General features: G+C 54.2%; 1 protein-coding gene across 2 annotated transcripts in view; it reads right to left on the bottom strand.

The window, feature by feature from the left end:
• MED27 (mediator complex subunit 27) overlaps positions 1–25180 on the bottom strand; it is a 167366-nt gene that overhangs the window by 82229 nt on the left and 59957 nt on the right. The window lies entirely within an intron of this gene.

Below are 25180 nucleotides of genomic sequence, written 5' to 3'. Positions count from 1 at the left end.
CCCACAGGACAAGCCACCTGGCCTCTTCCACAACCCCGGCCACATGTCAGAGAGCGGAGGCCTGGAGGGGGAAACTGCAGACTAAAAGAGACACAAAACACGTATCCATCAATCCCAAGATGGGAGGGGGGAAGAGAGAGGAATTTGTGACAACTGGAAATTTAAAAACTCACAGGCACCTCGATGTTAAGGAACTATGATTAGTTTTATGTTCAGTGAGATAACAGTATCACGGTCGTTCATTTTAACAAGTCCAGACACTCGACACACCTCTCTGTCCTTTGAAATACAGACTGAGATACGATGGATAAAACGGGACGTCTTAGATTCGCTTCAAAATAATGTATGAGGCTGATGGCTGTTGACCCCACCTGAGTTCATGACAATATTTTATCCACATTTGTGTGTGTGTGAGATTTTCCACTAAAAAGTTTTTTAAAAACAGTTGAAAATACTGGGGAAGAACAGGCAGTGCACAGAGGATTTCTGGGGCAGTGCGGCCGCCCTGCGTGCCACGTAGCAGCGGGCACCTGACATTGCACATCTGTCAAGCCCGCGGAACGGGGAGCACCGCGAGCGGCCCCTCTGTGAGCTGCGGGCTGTGGGTGGTAACAGGTGGCAGTGCAGGTCCTGCCGCTGTGGCAAACGGTCCGGGGGGGGACGGGGACCTGATGGTGCACATGGAGGAGGCTGGGCGTGGGCAGGGATGGGGGCATCCAGGAATTGAGCACTTGTCACTCAGTTTTGTTGTGAACCTAAAACTGCAATAAAAAATAAAGTTTAGCGAGTTGAAAAGTAACACAGAAACAGACCGTCATGCGTGGTTCCAGCCTCCCATGCTCCCTCAGCTGAACTTCGACGGCCGGAAACGGGAGGTCACATGACATCCCCGCGGCGCCGCCTCTGCTCAGCGGCAGAACCACTCACCCCGGAGTATTCCTTACCTTGGAATGGGTCTCTTTCCCCTTGTCTGTGCTACTTCCTTGCAGAAGAGCACCTGGTCCCGGGAAGAAGGATGGATGGATAGGTAGACAAATAACAAAATTCACCCCCTACTGGATTCTACAAGATCTCTTTTTTCCCTCAAAACCTTGGGCTACTTGCTCTGCCAAAATGACATTTAAACTTTTTATTTAAAACATAATAAAAACTGTACACATCTCCTATTCCCATTCTCAGCTCAAGCCGTAACCTTTCCGTGGGTCTGCCAAAAGCACAAACCCGCCCCTACCAAGAAAACGGCAGTTTCTCTGAGGTGGGGGCATACATTACAGGCATCCGTACATGGAAGCTCAGGACGGGAAAATGGCCTTTACAAAGGAAGGCGGGGGAGGGGACGGAAAGCAAGCTGCCACTTAATGAGAGCAGTAGCTCTAAGCACTAAACTGCCTTCAAAATGAACCAGCCACCCAGTTCATTAAACATCAAACGCCGGACCAGGCAACAACTGCCTCTGGCTCGAGCACACCTGACTTCGACCCCCACACAAGGGCTCCCGCAGCCCCAGCAAAGGCTGCGCGGACGGAGCGGCTCCAGGGTTCAGCGAGCTGGGGACAGGCGGGTGGCGTCAGCTCCCGGACAAGGCAAGCTGTGTCACTGTCTGCACTTCGTCTTCCCATAAAACAAATGGGACCTTAGGGCACAAAGGGAAGGGGGACAAAGTAACACATCACTCTTCGCGCCTCAGGAAGACTGTGACAGCAGCCAGTTATGCTTCCCAATTAGTTCTGAAGAACCAGCCCGCGATATTCGATCATTTTGTGAATTCTGCTCTTCTTGGAAACTGTCTCTTTAAAATGGGTTTTGACTGTTTGGTAGAAAAGCGATACAGAAACAGTAGCCTGCCTAGTCCCATTCTTTAAAAAAGGCCCAAGGCACGTGGAGCTGCAGCCGCCTCGCTGCCGCCAAGGCCGGCCGTCCCAGCGCGAGGAGTCTGGCGCGTCTCACGAGAGGCAGCGGCCAGGGACGGCACGGCTTCATTCCCGGTTAGCGGAGGAAACAGTTCAGAGGAGCAGATGAGGAAATGAAACCCTGCAGGAAGACTTCTGGTCACTCAAAACTCTGGACAGTATGCACCCGTTTCAAAAGCAGGGATTAAGCCCCAGGGTTTCATCAGAAATGGGCTTTCAATCAAGAGTTACGTTGGGGGTGGGGGTGGGGGTGGGGGGCATCCTCTCTTCAAGCAGCAGGGCTCCCAGTGGTAATCCACACCAGCACTGAAACTGTCACCCAAAATGCAGGTATGATTCCAGAGCTGCTGGCCAGAGCTCACATTCTATGGTTACACGGAACTTAATTTCACACCTTGTATAAACACTTGCTCGTTCACAGCAACTGTTGCAAGTCTTAAGGAAAATCACTATTTGTTTTGGCTAAATTACAATAAATCACAGGCTTTGGATTTCTGCATAGGGTGATGGCTAAAGACGGTCCCTTCGACACTGGCTAGGACATTTGGAGAGCTCCACGGGCCCAGGCCATGTGCTGAAACAAAACTAGAACACCATGGCTGACGATGAGGGACTCAGACACACGAGAACGTGCACAGATGATCCGAGCTCCTTCTCTCCCTTGGTCTGCTCATTTTAGAGCGTGGCCGCTCGTGAGAGACCACGCTAACTGGAGCGAGCTGCACCCGCGTCCCCTCCGCGGGGATTCTGAGGAGGGGCTGGGCGCTACACCCACCCGAGTGCTTGAAGCTCACCGAGTGAGCAGAGCCAAGCTACAAAACAGGGGTGGGGGGCGGGGGCCGCTGTGCCGCCCGAACCCCCACCTGATGCCCCAGGGCAGCAAGTGGAGCTCCAGCAGCGGGCACACTGAGGGCAAGGAGGCAACGTGCTTTCTAACAAGAATGGGCCTCAGAATTCCAACCACATTTGACCCCTGACCCATCTCCCGTCACCTCCCCTCCCCCCTCTTCGTCTCCCACGCCCCCACCTCCGGTCGCTCCATTCTGCAGCAGGGAACATGGGAAAAGGGATTCTGATCCAGAGGAAACATCTGGGGGGAAGGGAGCTTACTAACTTTAGAGCCCCGCCCCCTGCTCTCTGCCACTGTATATGTGTATGTACAGTGGCAGAGAGCATGTAGCATGCACATCAGTGTTCTCCTGGGCACGGCTGCCAGCCACACGGACACCCTTCCCAGTGCGTATGCCCCTGTGTGATCTCCTCCCCTTGAATCCGAGATGATCTTGTGACTTAACTAATCCTATGCACTTGTACCTTGATATAATTCATCCAGAGTCCCCTCTTACAGTCTCAAGAACGTCACAGAAAACTCTAGCGCATGCACGTGCAACATAGATAAGGAACAGCCATCTGCCAAGCACCTTTCTCCTTCCACTCTGCGGCGTGGGCCTCCCCGCCCCGGGCAGGCCCTGAGAATCGCCAAGAGAGGCGCCCCTTCCCCACAGCAGCCAGCCTCACTGCCAAGGCTACGGGCAGCACTCAGCACAATCGCTTCGGCCTGGGCGTGACACAGCTACGTGGCAGCTGCAGCTACACTAAGCCTAGATTTCCCTTCCAGTCATTAACAAAGGGTATTTTTAGCATCTAAAAATGTGCATCTCAGACAGATATGTAAATATTTAGCACCATCCTTACGAGACTGTTAAATTTTCATTTTCAATCACACAGAGGTGTGTGTGTGTTCATTAATAGTCTAACTATATCGACTATTTTCATTCCATGCAATATTTTGCTTCTGTTTGAAATAATTGAATTTACCCATGCTAACAAGCGCTCTAAATGGACATGTTAATCATTGAAATCAGCACATACTGTACCCCTCCAAACCACTGATAAAACCAGAACTGCCGTTTATAGCGCACCACGGCAGAGCTGCCTGCGACAGGCCGCCCAGCCGCAGGCTGCACTCCAGTTTGAGCCCCTCGTGTGGCTCCCGCCGATCCAACTGGATCTGACCAGGGCCAGTCTTTGAACTCTGGTCCCAAGAGGAAGTCCAAGCACCTTCCCCTGGTGTTCAGGGCCCTGAGGGGTCCTCACCACCTTGCCCTACAGTTCCCTGCCCTCCCGTGTCCCTCTGGCTGGAGCGCTTTCCCCCGGAAACCTGCGTGGGGGCCTCCCTCCAGGCCACAAGTGCCCGGTGTCCCCATCTCAAGGAAGTACTCACCGTCACTGGTAAAGCAGCGACCACCCCCAACCCCAGCCCCGCTCCCCTCCCATGACCAGGACAACCATGGCCCCTCCCGCGCAGGGATTCTGGCCAAAGAACTGAACACAAAACCGAACTAAAACCACCCGAGATCGCACACCAGCGAGAAGGCAGCGACGGCATCACAGGGATGATGAAAAGGCAACAGAGGGAGGAAGCTACTTCAGATGGGTGGGCAGGGGCCTCCCCGCGGAGGCTGCGTCTCGACTGAAAACCAAGGTAAGGAGGGACCGCCGGAACCTCGCGCGCACAGGCCCGTCTGCCTGGCTCCCTGTCCCTGACCTGCTGCGGGCCCCTAGGCGCGCTGCAGTGCCCTCTAACCGCGCGGGCTCTGCCTGCGCCCCCTGGCGCTGCCTGCCGGTCACGCGGTCTGTCTCTCGCCCCAGGTTTGCCTGCTCCCGCCTCACTGTGGGCTGTACACTCTTGTGTACACGACGATGGTTGCCTTTGCCGCCACTCATGCCGTGTGCCTGAACGCACTGGTCTAGTCTCCCCGTCACCCCCTAAGTTGCAGAGGCGCAGGCTCTGTCTCTGGGCGGTAGCCCTTGCGCTGCCGTGCACAGCAGAGTTTCGGTCCTGGGGGACAATCTGAGTCTCCTGACTTTAGGAATTTACCCCATTGGTATTTACTGATAATACAGATGTGCAGTCTAACCTTGTTCATCTTATGTTTTTAGCTATGAATGCTTTTTTACCATACAAATTGCCTTTTTTGTAGTCTTGGGGGATTGTACTGTATCTTTTTTTTAGGTTCTTCAAGGGGTTTTCTCATTCTTTATGCTATACTTAAATCTCTATTCTCGATATTTAGACATATCTCTGGCCCCCAATCCGATGAGGCAACTCACCCCGACCCCAGCTCCTGATTCTATTTGCTCTGTGCATATGTCTATAGTCCCAGGTTTTATAACATTTATCCTGAGGATACATTATATTCCTGACAATGATTTGCCCTTGGCTATATCTTTAAAAAGACCGATGGCTTTGCCCTTAGTCACCAGGGTGTGCGCTAATAAACCGCGACAGCCCCAGGCCTGGGACAGGGCTTGGCACAGAGCAGTCACTACACACCCATGGAAAGAGCGAACAGACTTGGTTTACCCCTGACTCAGTGGACTGTGTCACTGGGTAGGTTTCTGAAGAGCAGCTTGTGGGCTTTTCCTTGAGTTCCTTTTTTCCCCCTTTAAGAACAGTGCTGTCTTCCTATATAACAAAACGTAGCTGAATACAAAATTCTTGGGTCACATCTCCCGGCCAGGTTTTGGGGCCCAGGGCCGCTGTCTCCTACACAGGATGAACGCTGTGGGGGAAACGCAAGGCGACCATTCCTGCAGCCTTCCAGGATTCGGTCCCTGGCCTACGCCCTTCCTCTTCCTCCGACTGACTGATGCAGGTACATCTTTCACTCGTTTCGGCCTCGTAGCTCCTTCCTTGAGTGTTCAAGCAGCAGGCCTCCAAGGTGTGGGGAAGCGCTGCCATCTAACCAAAGCCTCCGGGGCACCCGTGATTTTCAAAGTTCCCGAACATTCCGCAGCACAGGCAGCACACAGAACCCAGGGCCCACGTTCCAGGAAGTTTTGAAACAGGGAGCGCGCAAGAAGTCCAATGCGATGTGCTGTGTCTCTCCACCCGCCCAGCGGGGGAGGGGACAGGCAGGAGCTGCACCCCAAAAAGCTGCACTGGCCATGGGCTCTGTCCTAAAGCAGCTACCCCTCCCCCAAAGGTCGCACCTGACAATGTGGAGGCCAAAATCCTTTTCCGATGAGTCAGTCGGTCTTTTAGGTATTCCAATGGCATTCTTATTTTCTTGCAAATTCACTGGATTTTCTCTCTCTTCTGTTTACATTACCTCGAAGTCAGAAGGACAGCATTTCGACACATAGCAAGCAAGTCCAGCGCCGCGGGCAGTCACGAAGAGCTGCGCTGTGCTCCCCACCAGACAGGACAGGGACCGGAAACCCTCCTGGCTGGCTCTTCGAGGCGGGGGTGGGGGGGGGGGGGGTGGGGGGGGGTCTGCCAGGGGCCAGCCTGGGACGGACTTGGCTGCTGTCCTGGCTGCGTGTGACAGGCCCTCCCAGGCGCACAGCAACCGTTCCTGCCGAGCACGCTGGTCCCCAGTGCCACAGAAAACTGTCAGAAAAGGTCCGAGTTCATGTTTATAAAGACATGGACTGAATGAGTGGACTTTTACGTTTATAATTTTTTTAAAAAATATGTGCTGAGAAAATCATTTCTGTAAATATAACAAAGGAAAATTAAAAAACCATGATATTATAGAGGTAAAGTTAGGAGCTTTTTCCTTTTTTCAAAATTTTCTCTAGCATAGTGGCTACTCACACTTTTTAATTAAAAAAAAATATGACAGAGTAAATATTGAGAAAATCGTCTTTGTCAGCCACTTAGCTACGCGTATTTACACAGGAACAGTTATTGATGCATCAACTGTAAAGGGGCCCATTAGAGAAGCGTCAACTTTGCGAGCGCAGGTCCGAAGGAGGGGCCCCAGTGCAGGGCAACGGTGTGGGTCTCTGTGCTCACTGCCTCATCGCAGCGCCCAGCAGCTTCAAGGTGTGAACACTCATCCTCGCGTCCCGGGTGAAGAAACCAGGGCTTCCGGCAATCACGTAAGTAGCTGGCGAAGACGAGAGGAGAACACGTTCATAACACTGAAAATGTTCCATTCCTCAGACGTCGCTAATCAAAGACGGAGCTTCCTCACAGCAGGACCAGAGTGAGGAAGCCGCGCTGGTCCCAACATCTTGCCAGGAAGCCCTCCCAGGACCACGGCCAGGGCCTGGGGGTCCCTTCCCCCCATGGCTTCAGACCATGGGAGCAGGTCTGAAGAGCCCTCAGCAGCAGGTTCTGTGGCTGCTGGTCACAATCTGATGATCACCCCTTTGCAGGGAGGGTATGTATTATTTTTTTAATGTGGTAAAATACACATACACAAAATTGGCCATCTTAACCATTTTTTTACATTGTAGTAAAAAGACATGTGACATAACATTTCCCATCTTGGCCATTTTCAAGTGTACAGTTTGGTGTGGACTCACAAGGCTGTGCAAGCGGCTATATTATTTTTAATTTAACTTTTTACTATGGAGATGTTTAAACTCATCTAAAAGTAGACAACCATGTAACAAACACACTCCCATGTCAGCCGGCACTAGCAATTATTTATATTTTGCCATCCTGTTTTATTTACCCCCCAACCTAAACATACTTAAAAAAATAGAACAGGACACAAATCTCGGATGCCGCGATTGATTCACCTCTCACCCACTTGGGCGTGACAGCCGCACATGCCACACGCTGTTAGGCAGTGACAGGTAGCGCCTGGCTGCGGGGACACTCTGGCCCTGGCAGCCTCCCAGCCGGTCGAACGGCAGCCAGCGCCCTCCCGCCCCCAAAACACCCAGACCGGGCAGGCCCTGTCCTCCCAGGACCCGCAGGGCCGGCTCCGCTCGGGTCCTCCCCGCACTGTCCTTCCCCAGTCCGTCCAGCACCTGCTCCCCGCGCCCTCCCTGGCCAGAAAGGCCCAGGCCCGGCAGTGCGTGCCCTTCGCCGGGCGGGCCTGGCTCTCACAGCTCAGTGATGCTGCAAGGAGCCCCAGCTGGAGCCTTCCTGCCCCGACGGCACCTTCTGATCTGCCCAGGGGCCTCGGCCTGGGTTCCTTCTTTCTGACCAACCCCGAGGTTCTGACCTGGGGCCCTGAAACTGTACGCACATCTTTATATCCATAAGACTGGCGGCTCCAGGAGACCGGGGCTCCTGCCTGAAGCGCATCCCAGAGCCCTGGTCCCTGCAACAGTACCCATATCAGGTTCCTTTAGGGAGCACCCTACACATTTTCCAAAGGCACAAGTGTCTGTCATTCCAAAAAAGGTTCAGAAGCACGGGCCTGGTCCTCTGGAGTCATGCCTTGGTCACACCGCCGCCGACCCTGGGTTTCAGTGTCGCCCTAAGGGGATGCGATCTCGGTGCACCTGAGCCCCATGCCCTGCAGCCTGAAAGCAGGCCTGTCCCGGGGCCCTGGGTTCTGACCTGGCCTAGCGTTTCCACAAGAGCAGGAGAGCCGGCTGGATCACACATCCCACAGGATGCCAGCCCTCAACAGCTCCTGAAGGGCTGGCCGTAAAAACCACCTGGGACTGTCATTCTCTTCTCTGCCTCTGAACATAATTTCATCCTTCAGCCAGAATGCAGGCTCCTCAAAGCCAAGGGCACATACCACTGCCCCAATCAGGTATGGAGAGGGGAATCCATGGACGCTGGTGGTCAATTCCTTCATCGATGCCACTGGCAACACAGGGGTGAAATTCAGAGGTGTGCTGAGGAGCAGAGCGAAGTGAGTCCTGTCATAGAAATCATGACCCAGAGGCACTACGCAAGGAGCCTGTTCTCCCTCCCACGACAACTTCTGACAGTTTTTTGTAACTGCTGCTTATACCCAAATATCTTGAAAGCAGTCACACAAAACAACAGACGCTTGCTACGCTGAAGTGCAGCTGCATTTCAAAAAAGGCAGGTGCCACCAGGGACCCGAGCCTGCACCTGTCAGAGGAGCCCCCTCCGACACCACCGTTCAGGACTCGCCTGTGAAAGCCGAGCTGTCACCCTCACACCCGTCCAGCCTAACGAGGAGCCCCGCCAAAGCCAGAGAGTGCGCCCCAGCTGCGGGCGCCGCTGCAGAAACCCAAGCGGCCACTGTCCAGCCTCCTGTCAGGGGCAACAAAGGCCCTTTGACACCTGTCCCTGCTGCCCCTCGCAGACGCTGAACTCGCACTCAGCCCCTGGACCACGCAGGTCCTTGCCAAGCTCTGAGAGTGATCTGTCCTCTCACAAAGCTTCCTGTCCCTTAGGCGCCACGCTTGATATCTAACTTAATAATTCTCAAAATTAAAATACGATAAAGTGCATGTAGCACAAAATACATAAAAGGGAATTTAATTTTCTTTGAAGGTTCAGGAAGGAACTCATAGATTTTTTTAGTGTCTTGGATTCATTAATTATTACTAACCAAAACATCGGCCCCAAAGGCACGCTAGTAAGAGCTTTTAATAAGTTCATTCAGTGACCCTCTGTTATGGCGTTTTATTATTCTTCATTGCCCAGTTCCCATGACCTTGTATGAAAAGTGTCCTCCCATGTAGGTTGTGTGTGTGCGTGCAACAGAAAATGCGCATGCCCACAGGAGACATAATTTCATCTGAGTTTAAACTGATTAAGAAAAATAGGAAAGGAAGCTTTGTGAGTCTCCCCATCACCATTAACAGGCATCCTTTCACCTCATGGGATGTGGTCATGGAAACAGGTGAAAATCTGCAAAAGTCCAACCCATTGACAGCACATCTCTCTGGTGTGTACTGCTGAAAGGGGCGCACGCGTTCACACAAAGGATGCGTCTTCGGAGCCCCCCTCCTCCATGGAGCCCCACTCGGCCCCTCGCTGGAGCCCCAGCGGAGTGCGGTGTCCAGGGTATGTGTTGGGGACAAACTGCTGTCACTATCAATAGCAATGACCATGCTGAATGAGCAGCTAGCACGCACTGAGCGATGATCGTGCTGAATGAGCAGCCAGCGTGTACTGGCAGACGCTGTGTCCCTGTCCCATCACAGTCACCCTCATCTCACCAGTGCAAAACTGCGGGTGAGGCTGAAGAACGTGCCCCGGGGCGCTCCAGCAGCCGAGGGGCCTGGGTTCTGAGCCAAGCAGTCCGACTCTGGAGCTGCATTCTCAGCCCCTGCCCTCATTCATCTCCACGTGCGCTGTGTTCTAAATCCCCAACTTCCTGTGAACGCAGAGTGCGGCCAGCCTGTTGGAGCCTCGCTGCAGGGCAAGAGTCCCCCAGCGGAGGGCGCTGCAGCAGACGCGTCGCCCAGGCCCTTCCGGGCCGGCCTGCCGCCGGCTCCTTCGGGGGTCCAGCAGAGACAGCCATCCTCTGGGCTGACAGTGACTCCCAGAGGCCCGAAACTTCATCACACTTCCGCCCCCCGCTGAGGGGAGGGCACCCCGGGCCAGGTAATAGATGGAGTCCCAGGCAGGGGTCCTTCCGCTGGGTCTGCAGATCCAGCTGGTGGTACATAATTAAGGTCGTCGGCCGCCGGCATAACTACCACACTGGGTCCCTGGTCTGTGGGGTAACACCTATCGGAGTGGGAAGGCCAAGGGGAAGCCTGAGAGTACCCTGGTCCCACGCACCCCTACGCCCCACCAAGGAAGTAAACCAAAACCAGCACTGCCTCTCAGGAGAGTGGTGAGGGCTGGTGACATTCCTGAAGGACCTGAAGGGTACGGGGTGACAGCCATGTGTTTAACTGCCCAGCCTGACCCCGCACAGCCAGACAGGTGCCGCCGGAAGGCTGTGGGCACCTACAGGCTCCACCAGGAGGGTAGCCCCAGCCCGGGCCCCAGCCCCGGCGTCAGGTGGGCATCTCTGTTGGGGCAGGGACAAAGCCGCTGACTGAGTGAACGCGTGGGCTTCTAGTTCAGTGAAAAAAGAGGGTCGGAACGGCCCCCAGTTGTGGCCCAGGGAACAGCACACCTTTGCAGTCACGCCTCAGGGCAAACTCCCCTGCCCTGTATACCGCAGCAGGCCAAGAGCTGGACGTGTGACCCTCCCTCGGACAGTCACAGCGACCTGTGACACCAATGGCCATACGCTGATCGGGCCGAGATAAGCAAGAGGCAGCGAGTTGCTGGAGGCCTTGGCGAGACCAAGGCTCCAATAAACAGAGTGGCCATGGGGGCCAAAAAGGGCCCAAGGGCAGGAAACGGCACTCAGCCAAGTGGGGATGATCACGGATGCCGACAGATGTCCCATCTCCCAGCAACGGACACCGGTACTGTGCCCAGCAGTGAGAGCGGCGCAGCTCACGAAGGCATGGGAGACGAGGGGACGCCTGGCGGGTCCCTCTGCAGGGAGGACCCTGCGCCCGGCTGGGGGCTGCAGGCGCACAGCCTCGCGCCGCCCCTCGCTCAGGTCAGCCTCCGGGCAGGGAGCTGCCTCGGACACGTCCTGGCCTTCCTGGAGCCCCCCGGGTCTGGCGACTGAGAGGCAGGGGCCTCAGGGCCCAGGACAGCGCCCACAGGCGGTCCTCGCCTCGAGATGCCCCGCGTGGGGCCGGCCGTGCTGGTCCCGCGTCACAGTGTGCGGTCTTCCCCTGCGAGATCCTGCTTCTCCCCTCTGCCTTTCACAGGCGCAGGCCCCTCGTAAATACACTACACCCCACACTCCGTCTCGGCACCTGCTTCCAGGACACCTGATCTGTGATGGAGGCGAACACAAGGCATGTCTCTACCCCACGCAGCTCAGATGTGCGGGTTCTGCCGCCCTGGGGCCCGGGCTTGAACCGGGTCCCTGCCTGCCCAGGTGAAAGACCCCGGACGAGGTTTGTGCATCGGCGTCATCACCTGTGAAGCCCAGGAGAGTAACAGTCCCTCGGAGGGTGGACGTCAGGATTAAATGAGTGCCTCTCGTGTTGGCTTTCATTATTAACCAACCGGCCCTGTGTCGTTCCTTCCCTCACTGTAGATCTGGCTTTGGTTGGTAATCTCTCATCTCATTTCTTTGAACTCTGAGCCTATAGACGTGGGCTTATTTGTAGAACAGAAGCATCGGTTCTGAGTGGCTGATAAAGTATTGCTTCTCTGCCGAAGAGTGGCACTAACAGGGCTGAGCTCCAGGCCGCGAGGAGCGCTGAGGCGGGAACGGGGCTTCCCAGCGCGCACGTGGAAACCGTCCCTGGCCATTCGCACAGAATGGGAAGGAACTGCCTGGCCCGGCCCGGTGGCCTTTGCTATAGTCACACACAAGACTCACGCGCAATCGGCGAAGTACCCAACCTGGGGAAATTTCAAGAGAGCAAAACGCAGATGGGAATTCTATGATATCGCCCAAAAACATCGCCTAAAACGATACAATTTTTTAACGTCCTGGGTTTTCCCCTCTTCTTCCTTCTCCATTGGACCCCCAACCCACCCCAGAGTGGGGGCAGTGGCAGAGCACCCCCAGGAGCATCAGGGACAATCAGTCCAGGGTCTCCAGTCCGGCTTGGGTGCAGCCAGTCGCTGTGAGAAGGACGCCTAGCAGAGCGGCGAGGGGAGACAGAGCCACCGCGCTCCCAGGGCTGGGTTTTCACGACGCTCTAGGCACGTCCCTCAACAACGGCAGAGACTCCCCTGAGGGGCAGGACAATGCCACACACTGTCTAAATGTCTGTTGAACGAACTGCATTGAATTAATTGGTCTTAGGAGACCTTTAAATTATGTATTCTTTGTTAAAAGTAAAAATAGTACCAAAAAATAAAAAGGGGGCGAGGAGACGCTGATTTGCAAGCACCAACCCTAGCTCCCCTCGGGGGTGTAAGTCGAGTGCTGTGCATCATGCCGCCCCTTGGGGAGCGGGGGTCATTCTAATTGACAAGAAATTTCTGGCAAAGAAAAAAAGGAATTTGGTGGCTTTTATTTACTTAATTTCAATTATTTTACTTTCCCCAAGGTGACCAAGTCCACCAAAAAATATTTTATTTTACATCAGACAGGAAAAGAGTATCTTTCTTGAGCTACTGTGCCTGGGATTTGAACTGGCCTAATAATGTGATAACAATGAAGTGAAATTTATGAGGAAGGCATTTTCTCTGGAGCCATGAGATGCCAGCATCAGAGCAGGTGCATGAAGGACCAGGACTCCCAGGGCCCCCGTGAGCGGGGTCAGGGCTAGAGGAGGGCAGGGCACTGACTCTGCAGCTGGACAGCCCCAGGTGTCCTCTCTGGGGGCTGCAGGCCCCCGTGTGTGGAGTGGGTGCAGCTGCTCAGAAAGTCCGCAGGGCCTAGAGTCACGTCCCTCTGAAAGGCTGCACCAGGACAGGGCCTGGGCCCCGCACCTGCAGCGCAGGGGAGGTGAGGAAGGCGCAGGACGTGCAGCTCAGCCAGGCCTGATGGGGTCTGTCTGGGAGCAGGGCACGCAGGTGACCCCAAAGGTTGTCCTGTCCTATCAGCATGCGTCCAGCAAGGTTAGAGACTTGGGTCTTCTGTAAGTTTGATATGAGACTCAGGCCTGGTGAAGTCTCTCATTGTTACTAAAAGGCAAAAAACAGGGCTTCTAGGGACAAAGGCACGCCTGCCGCAGAGAGAGCGGGGAAGGGCACTGGCCTCAGGCCGCGCTCACAGCGGTTTCCCGTCCTGTTTTGCAGCCTCCTGGGAAGAGGAGGTCGGTGGGGCACTAAGGCTGCCCTGGGCCCCAGGATGTCTCCTTGAGGGCTGAGGGGCAGTGTCCCTCCACCGCGCGGCCCGCAGGCTCTGGGGACCCAGGGAGAGGGCGAGTGGGAGGCAGGGCTGCTCTCCCTCAGCTGCTCCCGCTCCTCGGAGCCGCTGCAGCCTCCTTAGGCCTCCTTAGAGGGGCACGGGCACTGGGCCTGTCTCACGACGTTCCAGCAGTGCCGAGTGCATGTGTAGGGAACTGCAACTCTTCCAAGTCCACATCCTCCAGGACGCCTCTCTGGGTTCCCCAGAGGCAGCTGCAGGTCCTTTTGGGGATGCTAATGGCCTCTCGTCTCCCCGAGACACTCTAAGTTCCTTCAAGGAAGGTTTACTTATCCCTGAGCAGCCAGCACCTAGCATTATCAGCACCAGGTTTTATTTGCTGAATTTTAAAAATGAATAAAAACTAGGGTAGACTGCAAATAAATACCAGCTAATGATAAAAAATAGTAGGAGTCTAGGCTTTGGTGGTTTGAAGATGAGTGCCCTTACTGGAAAAATCAGCACAAACTAAATTAACGCCTATCCCCTGCATCAACCAAGTCCAGACCCAAGGCTATGAGCCGAGGACAGAGAAGAAGACAGACACGGAGAGGAAACGCCCTGACAGAGCCGCGCGACCCGGGTCCTCCGCCCGACTGCCCTTCCCTCTGCCCGCAGAGGCGGGTGGGTGGGTGAGCACACAGCGGGTACTTCGCAGACGCTCACCGATCCATCCACACACAGTAATCAATCCATGGTAGGCTCTGCAGGAATAGATTTTCAAAGCCATCAAAGGAGAGGAAACCTGCCTTTCTCAAAAGTAACCTCTCATGCAGCAGGCTTCAACCCTGTTTCTGCACTTCGCCAAAGAGGATACACAGATGGCAAATATGCATGTGAAAAGATGCTCAAATCATGAGTCAGAAGGAAATACATGGTAAAGCCACAATGAGATACTAGTGCACTGGTATCAGAATGTCTGACCTGCAAAAGAGTGACCATGCCTAGCGCCGGTGCAGACACGGAGCAACTGGAACTCTGGTGGGCTAGCAGCAGTGGCAAATGATGCAGCCATGGTGGGAAACAGGTTGACAATTTCTTAAAAAGTTACACACACCCGTACCATATGACCTAGATATTGAATGCCGGTTTACCCAAGAGAAAGGAAGCATATGTGCATATGAGGACTTGCACGTGACTGTGTATGCTGGCTTTATTTGCAATAGTCAAAAACAGGGAACAACCTGAATGTCCAGCAACAGATGAACAGGTACACAGGCTGTGGGATCTGCACTCAAGGAGACACTACACAGCAGGAGAAAGAAATGATCTGATACACGCAACAATACAGACGAACTTCAAAGTAATTATGCGGATTAAAATGGACACATTAAAAAGAAAAAGGGTCTATAGCCCTGGCAGGGTTGCCCAACTGGTTGCAGCACTGCCCCGATACACCAGGGTTGCCGGTTTGATCCTCGGTCAGGACACACACAGAGTCCACCCGTGAAGGCATCAGTAAGTGGAACAACAAACCAATGTCTGCCTGTCTCTCGCTCCCCCCACCCCTTCCCTCCCTTCCTCCCGCCTTTCCTTTCTCTCTCTCTCTAAAAATCAATTTTGAAAAAGTATGTACTGTACGATTCCATTTATATAAACTCCTAGAAAATGCAAATTAATTTACAGTGACAAAAAAAGCAGCCCAGATGGTTATCTGGGGACGGAGGTGAGGAGTGAGCAGGATGACAAAGGGACACGAGGGGGCTTCTGGGCTGATGAATGTGTTCAGGGTCCTGATTATGGTGAGTAGGTGATGGTTTCACAGGCATAGACACATGTCAAAACTTACACTTTAAACATGTGCAATAAAGAAAAGAAGGCTACACATCAGATCTGCAATGAGCTGAACTGTGTACTTCTGATTTACATAACTACATTTACAAGTGTCCGTAATGACAATGCATCAGGCTTAGTTACAGATACTAATTTAACCGGAAGGATCAACCCACTAAAATAAAATAAAAATGCTTTCAAAGGAAAAAAGCAAAACACCAGCAGACTGTCTTTTCCTGGGGCCCCAAGGATCGCCCGCTAAAGGCGGTCGGGGAAGTGGCTGGTACTGACAACAGTGGGTGCGTCGGGAGCCAAGGAGGAAGCAACCAAGTTAGGATCCGCCTCCCTCTGCGTTTTAGGTTCCAGCCAGTCCCCACCCTGTGGCCTTGAGCCAGGAAGTGCAGCCTCTTCTCCCCTCCACGATCACTCCCGTGTCTTGCACGTGTCCGAGTGCTCCTTCCCAGGCACCTCCGCGCCTGCAGTGCCCCTGTGCCCTCCCTAGGCAGCGGCTGGCACCGTCCTGGGAACTGTTTAAAAATACAGACGACGGGGCCACTCCCCCAATGGCTCCGGTGCAATCCTCCCGTGTGGCCCGGACTGGGCGTCGCTGCTCTCAAGGCGCCCTCGCCTCTGGGGAGTGCTGGGCTCCCGGCCTCTACCGGCTCGGCCCCTCCCTAGCCCACTGCTGCCCAGCTGTTGGGATGTCCCGGGGGGAGGACCTTCACCGCTCACCCCAAGGACCGGCAGGCCCTGCGCTCAGAGTTCAACCAAGGCCCAGAAACCACCTCTGAGCAGAGAGGCTACGGCGCTGGGCAAACCTGGAGATGGGACTGGCCCACTGCCTCTGGAAGACAGAAGCACGTACGCTCCCTGCCAACCGGGAGGGAGGCTCTCAGAGCATCCAGTGCCACCAGACCAGGACCGTTCAAAAGACTCAGGCTCAGAGAGGAAGCCTTTTCCCAGGCACTTGGCTGGGGTCAGGGTGGCTGTCGGTGCGCAGGAATAGTTTCCGCCGCAGGTGAACAGAGACACTGGCTCACTGCTTCTTGATGGCTTGTTACCCTCAATAGGCGCTTTCCGGGCCCAAATCTGTGGGTTCCTAATAGCTTACATGATAGAGAGAAAGAAAGAGAGACACATCAGAAGACCAACAAAATTACTTTCCATTCCAGGAAAGAACAGAAAGATTGAAAAAAGAGAGAAAGAGTGTTTCACTTATAAACAGCATTGGTTGGAAATGGCACAGTGTGAAATATTAATAATCCTGAAGCTCTCTTTGTTATGCAAACGGGGATTAAAAAAAACAAAACCCTAGCTCCCATCTGATGAGCTACCCTGTGCAGCCGCCCACCTCTTTTCTTCCTTTACCCAGTAATGGCCACAGTGATGTAATAACCACACCAGATAGCTGTCTTCCTGGATAAAATCACCTCATCAAGGATACAATTAGAAGACGCAATGAAATACAATTTTTAAACTGGTTCAGCAGGCTGCCACATTTGACATAGCGCTGGATGGCCAGGTTCTTTATTATAGTTTTCTCTTTTATACAATTGCTCTTTGATTTGGTATCTAGAGAAGACACCGAGTTTTAAATTTCAGTCTATGTCACAACAGGTCTGAGGTGAATAAAAGACAGAGCAGCTGGAAGTGAGGCCGCGGCCAGAGCCGGACAGCGAGGGCTGCCACGCGCGGGGTGGGCGGGGCGGCAGGGCTCCGCGCCACCTCCTTGCCCTCCCCTGGTCTCCCTCCACGACCCCTGGCAGATCCTACCCACTCCCGAGCCTTCTCCTGCCCACCCTATTCTGCTGATTACCGAACTCCATTTCTTTAACAACAATCCAAGCTCCAAACCCTTATTTTAAAAAACATTTTACTGTGAAAATTTTCAAATTTACACAAAAGTAGATAAAACAGTATAATGAGCTCATCAACAGCATTATGTTCTTACCATCCAGTTTCAACAATTAGCAACTATTTTTATCCTACCCCCTCCCGCCAACATGTTGCAGAAGGCGGAGGCTGGAGTGTTTCAGAGCAAAGCAAAGCCATCCTGCTGCGCCCAAGGCCATGGGCACCGCGAACTAATGCCTGGAGCGGGGCCCGTCGCCCTGCTTGTCCGTGTGCAGACAGCACGGCTGCCCTTCAGACGCCCGGCTGACCGAGTGCCCGGGAGACCCTGCAGAGTGAGGAGGACAGACAGGCACGCGCAGGGAGCTGAGGTCCGGGTGAAGGGCCGGAAAGGAAGGCGGGCTCCACCCTCCCTCCTGGCTCCGGCCCTGGGCCGGCCCTGCACGGGCGGACGCAGGGACCCGCTGGCGGGGGTTCTCCTATCCCTCTCCGTGTGACACCCTGACAAGCCACAGGTTTCAGTGTGCAGCCCTCAGCTGAACCGAACGTGGGCCTCTCTGCATGCGGGCCAGGGAGCCTAACGACATGAAGCACTTGCAACGATGTGTCCCTCTACTTAGTCTCCAGACAGGTTATTACGTTAATGTTTATGAGGGATTCCTCCTTTATTTCTCCCAGAGTCTCCTCCTGCCCAGAGAGAGGGGATAAAAGATAAGTAACAGGAGCCAACGATCTTTTCTAAACAGCCACCAAGGACTTCCCGAGCTACCTGCGTCTGCCACCGGGTGAGCCTCCCTAACATACCGCTCCCCACGCCGAGCCCGTCGCGAGCCCCAGGCCTGTGTTCCGGCAGCAGCAGCCGCAAGGCCTCCGCCCTGCCGGCTGCCCCAGCCGCCAATCGGACCCTCTCCGTCCTCCTGAATGGGGCCACTCTGAACCCCCACCCGCAGGCATTTCTGTCTGTCCGCATGGCACCTTGGTCCGAGGCAACTGAAGACCCAGCGCTTACTCTGCCGGGTCTGTAAGAGCCACAAGCAGTGCAAAGGCAGGTCCCGGGTATCTTGTAGAAAGATGTTCTCTGCCTCATCAGCGGGGATGTGTATGTGTGAGTGTGTGCACGTCACAACGTACAGGGGACTGGCCTCCTGGACTCACTTATTCAGCCATCAGCCTTGAGCCAAGGCGAGGCAGCGAAGGAGGCGCAGGGAACCCTGGCCCCCACGGAGCTTCCAGTCTAACTGAAAGATGGGGCAGGCTGCGGCAAGCACCATGGGAGGGTGGGCCGCAAAATCAAAGCCTCACAGGCGCTGGGAGCTGAACGTGTCTTTCTGCTCAGGTGCCGAACCCCATTTCCCCTCCCCAGTCACTGACAGACCGGGAGAGACAAGGTCCTTCCCTACTTGCCAAAAACGTGAGCACAAAACGCATCAAAAGGGACATTTCAAGAACTACTTTTGAGTGTCTTCTCCAGGCCCTGGAATGAGAAACTAAAAGAGCAAGAGAAACAAGGCAACAGTGGAGAATGAACACAGAAGGAAAACACTCTCCCCTTGGCCTCAGAATGTCTTCTGATTCTATTTCAAGGCAAATGGAAAACAAACTGATGTGAATAGCAAAAAAAAAAAAAGAAAGAAAGAAAAAAGGCAGGGGGAGGAGGTGAGACGGGGCTGGCTGTCAGACGCTCCAGCCCAGGCGGGCAGGGCTCTGCGCTTCCCGCTCCCACTCTCAGCCCCGGACACCAAGTACTGACCACAAACAGTTTCTGCCCCTGGATCAAGGTGGTGTGACATTTTACGGGTTCTTGCCCCTGTCCCAGCCACAGTCATAAAACCTTAAAATACCTCGGTACACTAGCGCCTACCAAAGTTGAACCCTGCACAGAGAAACGGGCCGAAACCAACAGAGACAGAGAGTCACAGGACTGAAGGCCCGGCGTCAGGCAGCCCGGGTGGGACGGATGCTCCCATCCAAACCCAGGGCCGGAGCCGGTGCCAAGGTGAGCCTGGTATCGCTCGCTGCTCCTGGGCACAGCTCCGCTGTTGCCGGAAAAAGGCAAAAGCAGCACTGAGTCAGCCAGCTCACACACGGTGCTAATAAAGGAGCTCTGCACTGTCGGTTATTGGAAACTGATCTCTTCCTTATTAACATGGTCCCACAATGGAGAGAAAGATTCCTCCATGTTCTAGAATGCAAACAATGTTTTAATCTTTAATTATATTCTCAATTTCACCTCTTCTGGAGAGTTACAGCTGCCAAGGCCAAGGATTATTTCTTTATTACATAGCCTCTCAGTGGTATTTAATGAATATTGTTGCTTAACACTTGCCAACAGGGGAAAGAAGGACTTAGCGAACTTCTACTCAAGTTTTGACGACTTTTTCTAAAACTCAGGAAATTTACAGCCGCAAAGTTCTGTTTCCTTTTGGGGACACTCCGTACAGGTACCACACCTGCCCTGCTCACCGGCCCAAGTTCTGGGGAGAGGTCCGCCTGAGCCATCAGCACCCCGGAAGGGGCGGGGAGGCCTCAGAGAACGACGCTCCACACTCCGAAGCCCACGGCAGAGACCCAGCCCGCGCCTCGCTCCGGCTGCCCCCGCTACCATGCTCGGAGGCAGAGGCAGCCCCGTGAAGAGGGGCGCCAAACGTTCTCGTTCGCAGCTCCCACCGCCAGCTGAGTTGGAGCATTTAATACCGACTTATCAACACGTAACAAAGGCTGCTCTCAGCAAAATACCAAGATCCTCGGGAGGCAAAACAAGCCCCAGTAATCAAGAAGGAAATTGGGTCCCTGAAGGAAGCATGTTCAGAGCCCCTACTCAGGTGACACCGGCACTGAGGTGTTTGCAAGGGCGGAGCAGCCAGAGCCCTGCAGTTCCCGGTCTGCGGGGCTGAGGGGCAACTCCCAGGGAGGCCTGGAGAGCTCGCAACAGAGGAGGGAAGGCCGAGGGCCGGGCTGGAGAGATGCTGGCTTCGTGCGCGTCACCCTGCCCGGGCCGCCTGCTCGGCTCACACATCCAGGACCACGGAGCCCCACCCTCACCCATCACCGCCTCCAAGGACAGGTCGATGTCGCCGCTTGGCTCTGCAGACTCCATCAGGTTTCACGGGAGGCAGGGGACAGCTGCGCCTCTGCCCTTCAGGAAGAGCGGAGCACTTTCGGCGCCTGGGAAAGGGCCCTGTCGCCTGTGTAAGCGCCACGTGCAAGCTCCAGTGGGTGGGCTTCTTGGGGATTAGTGTGCGAGGCAGTGGCCAAAAATGAGTCCCTTTCAGTTAAACCTCCAGACTAAACCAGCGGCCATACTGGAGGCAAACTGTCATTCAAACACCGGGACCCCGGGCCATGTGAGCCGTGTCCTCGTCCTGCCATCTCCGGAACTGGCGATCCTTCTTCCCAGCAGCACCTGTCCCTGCACGTGGCTTCTGTGCTGCCGTTGTTACTCTAAACCGAGGCAGGTCACCCAAGAACAAAAGCCAGAAGCGAAGACACCCTGCGCTCTCGAGGGCATCAGGCGGCGCTGCAGCAGACAATGCCAACGGTGGGCTCCGAGAACACCACAGAACACTATTCAGCAAGAAAACGGAACGAACCACTGGCACATACAACATAAATGAATCTCCAAAACATGAGGCGGAGCCAAAGAAGCCAGAAAGAAAGCTGTTCCGCATGACGCACTTCTGAGGGATGCTGGAAGATGCGGCGCTAGGGTACAGGCGTAGAAACCAGACAGCGGCTGCCTGGGGTGGTCAAGAAACCACAGCCGAGTACGGGCGGCTCTTTCAAGGAGTTCGGCTGTAAAGAGGAGAGCAGAGCCCTGGCTGGTGTGGCTCAGTGGGTTGGAGTGTCATCCATAACCAGAAGGTTGCGGGTTCGACTCCCAGTCAGGGCACATGACTGGGTTGTGGGTTCAGTCCCAGGTCCGGGTGTGTGTGCAATCCCCACTCTGGGTGCCTATGATCCCTGGTCTGGGAACATACGAGAGGCAACCGATTGATGCTTCTCTCTCTTCCTCTCTCTCTAAAAAGCAACGGGGGAAAAGAGAGGCGAGAGGAGGTGGGAGCCAGAAGAAGTGGGATCAGGAGCTGGGCGCACTTGCAGGAGACGGCTCTGGGCAAGCCTGTGGGCGTTCTGCCAGGAGTGACCCAGGACAAAGGGGAGCACCGGAGACGCAGAGACAGGGGGCGAATGCAGAGGGGCCCGGGGCCTGGCCGCGCGGGCAAGCGGAGGGCTGTGCTTGGCTGGGGGCACAGACAGTGCCTCCGGGGACCGGACAGAAGGCCGTCTGTGAAGGAGACATGCCCTTGATGTAGCAGGAGGGGCTTTTCCACCAAAACAACAGGACACAAGGAAAGAACCTGTCTCCACTTCCAGGGGGTGAACATTTTAAAAAATAACTTCTGTAATAGTTTCTGATTCCCTCACACGTGAGATCTGTGCGTGCAGAAGCAGAACACGGAAGAACTGTCACCTCTGCGCCCACCAAAGGCCAGCATTTCATCCAGCAGGGCCGCTGCCACCCAGGGCTCCCAGCTGCTCCGCGATGCCACACTGGCCGAAACCCTGCTCCCGCTGTCAACACAGGCGCACGCCGAATGCTGCGTCGTGGAGTGGGGACTGCCGCCACAGAGGCCGACGTCGGACATCCATTAGGTGCAAAGATACCTCCAAGTGCAACTGCAGACCAGACAAGACGGCCACTATTCAGGCTGGTGCCAACCCTCCAAGGGCCAGGAGCCCAGCGAGCGCCCCAGCACCAGGAGCCCAGCCCCGTAGGGAAACGGCGGGGCCCCTTCTGGAGAGGCTGCGTGCGCACTAGGGAGCGGGCCATGGCCGCCCCAGCAGTGCCGCCTGGACGCTGGTGTGCGACAAAGAGCTTCCGACGTGAACATGCCTGCCTTCTCACACGCGCTTGGGAAGGAGATAAGATATGAATCGTCAAATCACCGAGCCCACAAATCACTAATCCGATGGAAACACGGGACAGAGGCGGGGGTGCGGGGAGGTGGTGCTCAGCTGAGAACAAAAACCATTCCTGGGAACCCCTCTGGCCTGCGCAGAAAGCCTCCAGCCCCTGACGGGATAAAGCCTGCATCCCGCGCCGTGGGCGTGCGAGACACTGGAGGCGTCCGGCCAGGCCTCCCATGGTGGCTCACCCTCAGCACCCTGCTCGCCCGTCAGGACCAAGTCAGGAGGACAGGGTGCTCTTGACCATGATTCCTTCCTACTTGCTGGTTCCTCTGTTTCCACTCGGAGCTTCCCCAAAGCCAAAACTGTACTGTTTCATCTCCAAACCCCCAGCCCAAGGCAGAGAACCAACCCCTGGAAAGCCCGGAGTAAATACCTGCTGAATAACTGAATGGGGCTTCCAGCTCAGCCCTGCTCCCCTCGGTGCGATGCCTCTCCTCCCTGGCAACTCCGACATCCCTTCCTTCAGAAGGGAGGGTCTCATCCCTCCCCTGGAAAGTCGGCCACTTTTGGTGACTCACTTCTATCACACAATGGGGTGGCACCAATGCCTCGTGTCTTCTGAGGCTAAGGCATCAAAAGGAGAGGCTCCGCTGGGCTCGTGTGCTTGGCGAAGGGTCACCCACAGTCGGGAGGGGGCGCGAGCACCTGTGAACAGGCCCGTGCGCAGGAAACCGAGGTCTCCCGTCACTGGTGAGCACCACTGGCCCGCCACGTGAATGAGCCACCTTGGAAGCGACCTTCGAATCCCAGTCCACCCTCCAGGTGACTGCGGCCCTGGCTGATTGCTGAGTGCAACCTCAAGAGACACTCGGAACTGGAACCAGCCCGCCGAGCTACCCCTGGCGCCAGGTGCACTGAACACGTGAGGGACTATGTTCACCGTTGTCACACCACTGGGTTGTGGGGCAACTGGTTACACAGCCATGGATGGCTCATGTAGCAAACCTGGAAGGATTTAGGGGTTGTTTCATTGGGGGCGGGGGGTCAAGGAATTTTCTAATGACAAAGTTATTTATGGTTATGCACGCTTATAACAAAATTTTGTAATTACTGTTCTATAGAATACAACCTGAACATGGTAATTAATAGACAAATTTAAATATCCCACAGATCAAATTGTACCACCTTAAAGTCTAACAACTACATCCAATAAATATTGAGATGTCATACAGAACGATAGTACAGTACAATCTTTTCTGGAGGTTTTTTGTTTTTAAAAATGATATATTACATATGCATAGAAAAAAGTCTAAACAATATCCATCAAGACCTTAACAATAACTTTCTCAGGGTGAAAATATTATTTTTTATTTTTTGTTATCTTTTTCCCAAAACCTACAATAATGTACATACTACTAGTGTCCTATCTTTGAGTAAAATTCTTTTATAACCCAACGAAGCCAGCGGCCACGTGGTGCTGACGTTTCTGTCCGACACCCAACACTCTGAGTGGCACATGGCAGATGCTCATTAGACGTGCACTGAACAACCTTTACACATAGATCCTGCCTCTGGGACAACAGTTCTATAAAGGGATTCCAGGACGATGTGAGCCCAGAAAGCTCGATGATGTGAAGAGACGACAGTCAATTTTCACAGGAAATAGGCTACTAAGTATAGGAAATCATTTCAACACTGTATTCTTAGTACACAGTAACCACTCTTCTCTTTGAAACTTAAGTGTTTTGAGTGATTTATTATAAATTTATAATGACAGTTGTGAACAACTCTCTTTTTTCTTTTCTGGCATGAGAACAGAGTCTGTTGATTGCCTTGCTGCTTAAAATAGTTGCTGAGTGTCCTCATAATAGCATGTCACCTGCAAACAGGTTTCAAGCCAATGCAAATTAACAAATGGTGAACAGATGGACTAAGCTCTGACTTTTGTCAAGAGAGAGTTAGCAGCACACACTTTCTGGCTCCAGTCTTATGGGACCATTAGAAAGTCTTTCACTTCTCGCCAAACGTCCTGCCTCGGCAGACAATCCATGCAGGGAAAGTGACAAGTTACAAGGCCCATTAGACTTCTGAGCCCTGGAAGTTGAGACCTGCAGAATCACCGCATCAACACACGAGACACAACAGATAGAGGGACGTTCCTGGAGAAGCTGTCTGCCAAAAGAGAACGCTGTCTCGCCTCATTCAGAGGAGCGGCCCCTGTTGCCTCTGAGAAGCGGGGCACCTGTGTCTGCGGCAGACGCAGGGAGGCTGGTGGGTCACGCTCGTTCTATCCCGGAAAGAAGTGTTAACTGTGAAGAAAGCCTGAAGACCACCGAGGGGGGTGTCTAAGAGTGCCCCGGTGAGAGCCACGCCGCCAGCCGTCCCGCAGCCTCCCAGGCCTTCGCTCTCCGCACCTCCATCTGACGTCACCGCCTTGCGGAGGCCTTCTTTTGGCCTCCCAAGTTAAACAGTGTCCCCCTTCCATGCCTGCTGCCCTAAGTGGTCCCTTCCAAAGCGCCAATCATAACCAGAAATTATTACTGTATTGATTAATTTGTTTAGGGGCACTTTTTTAATCCTCACCCGAGGACAGGCTTATTGGTTTCAGAAAGGGGCAGGAAGAAAGGGGTGAGGTAGAAACATCAATGTGAGAGAGAAACACCCATCTGTTGCCTCTCGCACGCGACCCAGCTATGGACCGAACCTGCAACCCAGGCCTGTGCCCTGACTGGGACTTGAACTGGCAACCTTTTGGTTTATGGGACAACGTTCCCACCAACTAAGCGACAAGGGCCGGGGTAGGGGGGTACTTTACTTTTCTTTTTTTTTTTCTTTTTTGGTCTTTTCCCCAGTAAACAGAAAGCTTCAGGAAGATGGGACCACGCCTGCCTTGCTCATGATTTTATCCCCAGAGCCTAGGACAGTGCTTGGCAGATAGTAGGTACCATAAATATTTGCTAATCAAACAGAAAATAAATGAAGGTAAACAAGTGAGTTTCACCTGCAAATACTCTTTTGGACTGGAAATTTTAAAATGTAGTTTGTAACTGAGGGTGTAAAGGAAATAACGGAGGGGCAGGAAGAACTAGGGAATGTGTCTGAAGTCCAGGTCCAGCCTGTGGGGAGGCTGCCCGCTCCGGGGCACGTCCCTGCTCACAGAAAAGCTAG

This window comes from Pteronotus mesoamericanus, unplaced genomic scaffold (genome assembly GCF_021234165.1).
Source record: "Pteronotus mesoamericanus isolate MK-2021 breed Mesoamerican mustached bat unplaced genomic scaffold, CSHL_Meso_final contig_78, whole genome shotgun sequence".
Classification (NCBI taxonomy): Eukaryota; Metazoa; Chordata; class Mammalia; order Chiroptera; family Mormoopidae; genus Pteronotus; species Pteronotus mesoamericanus.
Note: the sequence above shows the minus strand (reverse complement) of the source record. Positions and strands in the feature narration are given on the sequence as shown.